The 7,068-nt window shown below is 44.4% G+C and overlaps 1 protein-coding gene across 2 annotated transcripts in view; it reads right to left on the bottom strand.

Moving 5' to 3' along the window:
* Window positions 1-3,014, bottom strand: part of TBATA (thymus, brain and testes associated) — a 227,924-nt gene extending 224,910 nt beyond the window's left edge. Inside the window, exon 1 of one of the 2 annotated variants that reach the window (XM_033943293.1) lies at window positions 2,872-3,014. The gene's annotated coding sequence lies outside the window, so the exon portion shown is untranslated. Of the gene's footprint in view, window positions 1-2,505; window positions 2,642-2,871 lie in introns of those variants that run through there. The other variant, XM_033943294.1, reaches the window with a different exon arrangement.
* Between the last annotated feature and the right edge of the window lie 4,054 nt (window positions 3,015-7,068).

The following is a 7,068-nucleotide window of genomic DNA, read 5'->3' on the forward strand; positions in this document are numbered from 1 at the left end:
TGAAGGAAGAGGAGACTTACCCGAGGCCGAGGTCTTAGTAGCCGGAGCAGTCGGGACCTTCGAGGCCGAGGGAGATTTGCTCGGGGCCGAGGCCGAGACCAAGGTCGGGGATGAAGCCTTGTCAGCTGGTTGACCGATGGCGCCGAAGAGCTCAGTGATCTTGGCCCACCGCCACCAAAGAGCCCGAGGCTGGAGAGTGGCACAATGTGGACAAGAGTCGGTAGGGTGGTCGGAACCAACGGTGCGGGTCGGTAATTGAAATCACCCGACCGCACTGTGTGCACTTTTTAAACCTGGTAACAGGCCGGGACATAGGGAGAAGATGTAGCCGCGGCCATACGAGGCCAAGCGGCCAGACCAAGACCGGGGTCCCCCGGTTGAAGTCGTTCGAAGGAAAAAGAACAAAAGTTTATAGACGCGATGCACAGCGACTCCAATCGAAGAAAAACAACAAAGGAAGCCACGGTGCAGGAACGCACTTAGATTCAAATGCAGAGAAGAGAGACAGGGCTTTCTGGCTCCACAGAAAACTAAGAACTGAGGCCATGCTGAGGAGACGCACCCCCTAGCTGAGCGGGAAGGCACACGCATATGCGCGGTGCAGCACTAGCAAACTTTAAGATCTTCAATCAAGTTTGCTTGAAAAGCTGTCCGCAAGAATATGCTGAGAATATGCTGAGAACGTATCACCAGCAATGGGTACATGCAAATTTTGCGAATATTTGCTGCTGTCCACCGACCTATTTTACATGCACAATTTTTTTTAGATTCGGTATCAAAACAGCTGTGTTGGTAAAAGCCCCTTCCTCCCCCCCAAACCCTTTTGTACATCGGAGGCTGAGCTAACTTGCAAGTAAAACTGGTTACAACCAGTCATACTTGCACAGCAAGCTTCTGAGCATAGAGGTCTGAGTTTCTCATGCACATTCCTTCTTCAGCGGATATACATCTCCCACACACGATACTCCCAGACACATATACGAAGGGGTGCTGGAAAGTTCTCAGCCCAACCAACCAACTTCCTAAATTCTGAGTGTTTATTTTGCCACTGTAGCTGAAAAGTGTTATCTCATTTCATGAAATGCCAATTTACAGATATGAAATTCTATGTTTTGACATTGTTTCAGATCATTGATTGAACCATATCCACGTCATGTTGGGCTGAGATCTTTTCAGCACCCTCTCGTAAAAACACCCGCAACCCTCTCCACAGAAAGCATTACACCTATTACAAGGCATACCCCTCAGCTGATGGACACAGGCTTCAACATGCCTCTTCACTAAAATCCAGACACATGCCTGACCATGCAGGTGAAAGAGGAGGAAAATGTAAGGCCTCTTTTGCAAAGCTGCGGTAGTGATGTTGCCGCAGTAAATGCACCAAAGCCTGTTCAATTCCTATGAGCTCCGATGCATTTACTGCGGTAGCATCACTACCGCTGCTTTGTGAAAGGGTCCTAAATGTGCAAATTTCCACTTTGTTTTTGAATTTGATGGCCACGATTGCTATTGTAGCTGTTCTTGAATCTCAAACTGGATTTCCTAAATCAGTCCTCAGTTAAGTCACCCTCATTTTAAGCCAAAACTAGCCAATTTCATTAAAAAAAAAAAACCCAGCTAAAAATTAATAATCCATTTTTAACTTAAAAACAAAATAAACAGCACACAGCTGTGTCAGTGAATGGGCACCAGGTGATGCCCCTTAAAATCATCCAAACTAGGGGAAGGGGTAAAACGCGGACCTCACGGACCTGACGGACCTCGCGGATCTAAACCCGTACGGCCTTAAAAATCTGAGGTCCGTGTCGGTCCGTGTCCCTGTTGCTTGTAGTTTCTGTCGCTGACAGACCTTGATTGAGATTTGAGCGCTGATGGATCCATCTCAGCATAAGGAGGGAAAAGTGTTAGGATCCGTCAGCACTAAAATCTCTTCGAGGTCTGTCAGAGCCAGAGACTAGTGCTGGAGCGGCAGAGCAGAAGCCAAGAGAGCGGGGACGTAGGTTTTGGACCTGCGTTATGGAAAAGAAGTCTCCAAACTCCAGCACTAGTCTCTGGCTCTGACAGACCTCGAAGAGATTTTAGCGCTGACGGATCCTAACACTTTTCCCTCCCTATGCTGAGACGGATCCGTCAGCGCTCAAATCTCAATCAAGGTCTGTCAGCGACAGAAACTACAAGCGGCAGGACACGGACCGACACGGACCTCAGATTTTTAAGGCAGTACGGGTTTAGATCCTCGAGGTCCGTCAGGTCCGTGAGGTCCGCGTTTTACCCCTTCCCCCAAACTAGTTACATCAAGCCTTAACCACTGGATAGGAAGTAAACACATTCAGAAGCAGAAATATAAAGGGGGGGGGGGAGGGAGTAGAGAGTAGGGATAATAAATGAGGGAAAATAAATGTTTGGATGGCATCTTTGCACGTCCTTTGCCTGAGTGCAGTATAGAGCACCTAACCCCCCTTTATCTTTTAAATAAGCGCTGTCAAAATTCCAATTTAGCATTACTCCAGCAAACCGCAAAGCAGCATCGCTCCTTCCTGCATCTTTTCCAGCTGCTGGCTCGGGGCTTTTCTCCCACTCGGAGGTTCAGCGGATTCTGCCACCTCTGTGAGCTGTGTCTGAACACTGATCACTATCAAACACGAATGAAGAGCAAGCGATAACTGCATCTACTAACGCTGCCAGATTATCAGCCTCCGCACCAAAGCATAGGAGGCAACTTTTCCAAATGATTGGGGCTTGCTAAACCCAACAGAAATCAGTTCAAGGAGAAGGAACGTTTGCTCAATTTTGTGTGTGGGGGGGGAGGTGCTCAAGCACCTTGCAATAAACCCGTGTTGTCCCGCGCTTTAGAGGCTGGGAAGAACTTACCGCGGCGGGCGCTCTGCCGGGGGAAGCAGGCGGCGACTCCTTTGCCGGATCCCCAGTGGAAGAGCGTCTGGCAGGGACCAGTAATAGACGCTCCTTTGAAAGTTTGTTTGCTTTCGGCTGGCAGTACCTGTGCTTTACAGTTACTAGGCGACGCCGGTCCGGACAGCACGTGAGCGGAATGCTGGGCCTCTACCCGCGCGCCCCCCTCCCCCTTGTACTAAAGAACCTCAGCTCCTGGCACGAGACAGCCCTGAGGAGAATCCATAGGAGCCTTTTCCAATGCCGGGCTGTGCGAGCAGATGCGGCATAGAGGACGTCCAGGATGTGCATTCACTCAACTGCACAACGATTTTGTGTGCTTTTTATAAAAGTAGAATTTTCTTGCCACTATCGGGTATGTTTAGTTGCCCCCCCCCCCCCAAAGGCGGAGGTATTGTTATGCTGAAATACATCTTTTACATGCAACAAAAGGCATTATTTCAAAATTTTATTCATCAATAAGTTCGTTTTTTCTTGGAAATATAGGGCTCCTTATATGAAGGCCCGGTAGCGGTTTAACGCACGTAATAGCACGCGCCCGCTAAACCACCACCACTTCCTCTTGAGCAGGCGGTAGTTTTTTGGCTAGGGGGGGTTAGGGCGTGATGAAAAGTCACAAGCACTGAAGCCGCTACTGCAGCTTCCTAAAAGGAGCCCATAATGTTAGTTTCCACCTTACCATTTGAAAATCAGATTGCTGCCTTATCCAAAAAGAATGTTTTATGGCATGAGACCCTCAGAAGAGTAAGGAATAGGAATTGATTGAAAATTGATCAATTCCAGGGTCGTAGCCAGTCCTCCAATTTAGGAGAGGGGTTAACACATTCCTTCCCCGTTTTTAGTTGACGCTGAAAAGATAACTTGTCCAGTTAGTTGGTGATGAAGTTCTGTTGGCTTCATTCCATGACAAAGACCCAGCCATGAAGGTGCTCTTTTCTAGCTCAGTAGAACTAGGCAACTATAATATTGAGGTGTTTTTTGGTTTTTGCAAAGTTTGTTCAGTTTGGAAAATAATTTATGCATGTAAAATTTTGGGTTTAAATACAAAAATTCCGATTATGTGTATATATCAATTTTACTTGCACTAATTCAGAGATGCTATGGGCATAAACTTGCTTTAATGCACATTCATTTTCCAAATTGAATATATATCCTTATCAAAAATGGTTTCTGGGCAGATCTAAAAGCACTTACAGAGTGGATTTATCATCCCCCAGCATTCAGAAGAGGAGAATTAAAAGTTTAGCAGTTGATGGGGGCTCCCTGGGAGTCTGTAACCACTCTGGCTGCACAAATCTGGATTAATTTGATTTGTTACACACCTCATAAGTGCATGTATGTAATTTTTAGATACAAAGCAAGGCATTTTTCAAACAGTGCGCAGAGGTATCTTGGATTGGAAAATGAGTTGTTTGTGTAGGCTGAAAAATACACACCTATTACTGTATGTCAGGCAGGTGGTCTAATGAAAACTTGCCTGATTGACATTATTGAAAGCCTGACAATTTCTTGAAAAAATATGAAGAAAAAAATTTTGTGTGTAATTATCTTCCCTCATATGACAAAGAGAAGCAGGCAGGTTGGAATGGGGACACAAAATATTTCTGAGTAATCTGCAGAAATCTGACCCATTGAATCTATCCTACTTTTCTAGAAGATGCTTCAGACTTCTCTTTCCTCCCCTCTCTCTGAATCTATTAATTCTTCTGTCCCAGCTTCCCTGTCTTTAATTTCCAATTTCTTCATTCCCCCAGGTTCTAAAATGCTCTTCCTCACCATCTTATGTTCTTCTTATTTATTTATTATTTATTCAATTATCTATACCATTCTCCCAGGAGAACTCAGAACGGTTTACATGAGTTTATTCAGGTACTCAAGCATTTTTCCCTCTTTCCTCACCATCTTATGCTCTTCTTGGTTCTCTTTCTCCATAGATCCCAGCTCTTCTGGGAGTCCACTGCAGGCATCTGCCACTCTTTCTGCACACATACACAGAAAAAAAAGAAGCTAAAGAGGATGAAACAACTTCTCTTGAAGAAAGACTAAAATGTTAGGGCTCTTCAGCTTGGAGAAGAAATGGCTAAGATCTATCAAATACTGAATGGAGTGGAGAGGTAGATGTGAAGAACTTGTTTACTCCTTCCAAAAATAGGACTAGGGAGCATGCAATAACACTAACCCCCTCTTTTACGAAACTGCAATAGCAATTTCTAGCGCGGGGAGCCGCGCTGAATGGCCCGCTCTGCTCCCGCCGCTCATAGGAACTCAATGAGCATCGGGAGCAGCGCAGGTCATTCAGCGTGGCTCCCCGAGCTAGTAACTGCTATCGCAGTTTTGTAAAAGGAGGCCTAAGTAGTAAATTTAAAACAAATTGGAGACAGTATTTTTTCACTCAATGTGTAATTAAACTCTGGAATTCTTTGCCAGAGAATGTGGTAAAACCAATTAGCTTACCAAGGTTTAAAATTGTTTGGTCAATTTCCTACAAGAAAAACCCATAAGCAGTTGTTTAAATGGACTTAGGAAAATCTGCTGCTTATTTCTAAGATGGGCAGCATAAAATTTGTTTTACTTGTGATCTTGCCAGGTACCTGTGACCTGGATTAGCCACTGTTGGAAACAGCATACTGGGCTTGGTGGACCTCTGGTCTAATCCCGGTATGGCAAGGTTTATGTTCTTAGGTATAGACTTTCTGATACTGCTCCTAAGTGCTACCATACTTGGAGCTCATACCTTAACCTGCTAATTGAACTATGAAAGTATTTAACATCCCATTTTTCAACTGCAGCATCCTTCTCTGCTATTAATTGCCCAAGGCTGATGTTGTAACTGCCTGCAAACTCATTCCTTAGGGATATGCACAGGGCAAACTTTTTCAGTTCATTTTTCAGTTCAAATCACTGTGGATTTTCGCTTGATTTCTGAACCCTTTTCAGTTCATTTTGCTTCTTTCTTGTAATAAAATATGAATGCACACAAGGACCTTTCAGTGGGTGGTGATTGGGGCCCACATTCTCTAAAATTGCCACTAAAATCCTTACATTCATTGTAGTGGTAGTAAAGTGTCTGATTTGAAAATGATGATCGCTGCTCAAAGAACCTCTTATACAAATGAGGTTCACGGAGGCTGGCGGAAATCCCATCCGAACAGTCGTCGGAGAAAGCGACTGACACATGCTCAGAATAGTCCTTGAAAAGAGGCATGAATGTGCCCATGCGTGTGAGTGTCAATCACAGACATGCCTTATAGGAGCGACTCATAGGCGCATGTTGAAGGGGAGAGGCAAAATGTGTAAAACATTTTTTTTTACACTGCTTCAGCGGGACAAGTGCTCCTCTCATGCAATCAGCAGACAGACACCTATGCACAGATGAAATCCAATGGACAAGAACAAAAATGGCGAGAGGCACGTCCTGTAAGCAGTCAGCCAGTGCCGGTATTTCTCCTCCTTGACAGTGTCTGCTCGTGGCACACGTGGAATCTGCTGTGCACACAGGTTGTGATACACTGCACTAATCCCTTAACTTTCTGTTGCCTCAGGTACAAACTTGGATTGTAAACCCTGCAGAGACATGGAAACACCTGCTGTACCATACTTAAATGTAATTTGTCTTGCACAACTGAACAGTTATGAGCTAAATCCAAATAAATAAAACCACAGACGTATGCCTAGGATTATGTCTGAAATCCTGTTTTCAAAACCCAAGTTAACACTTTCACATTATTACAGGTAAGAGATGAATTAAATGAAAAATAGATGATAAAAGAACTTAAAAAAGAAATCAGACCAGTGTTGTGGTCTGCTCTACTTTTATCTTAATCACTTTCCTTGAAAAATCACGTCATCTGTCTACTTCCTGAAATCCCGTTTCAAAACCCAATCCATCCAGACCGGCTTTCTTTTCCAAATCTTTTCTCGTACTGGCCACTCTCCTGGCAAATATTTCCCTACTACTCATTTCATTTATCTTATCTTTCTAGAGCACACTGGCAGTAAGTATGCTCAGTACTGTGCCAAAGCAAACAGAAACATGTAACATATATTGAGTACATAAATCTTCTGTAAGAGGTCGAACCCAAACTGCAAACAGAACAGAGCATTAATGCACTGAAATAAGATAAACAGTCATCATATGGCTAAAAGAAGTAACAGTTA

This window comes from Geotrypetes seraphini, chromosome 4 (genome assembly GCF_902459505.1).
Source record: "Geotrypetes seraphini chromosome 4, aGeoSer1.1, whole genome shotgun sequence".
Lineage (NCBI taxonomy): Eukaryota > Metazoa > Chordata > Amphibia > Gymnophiona > Dermophiidae > Geotrypetes > Geotrypetes seraphini.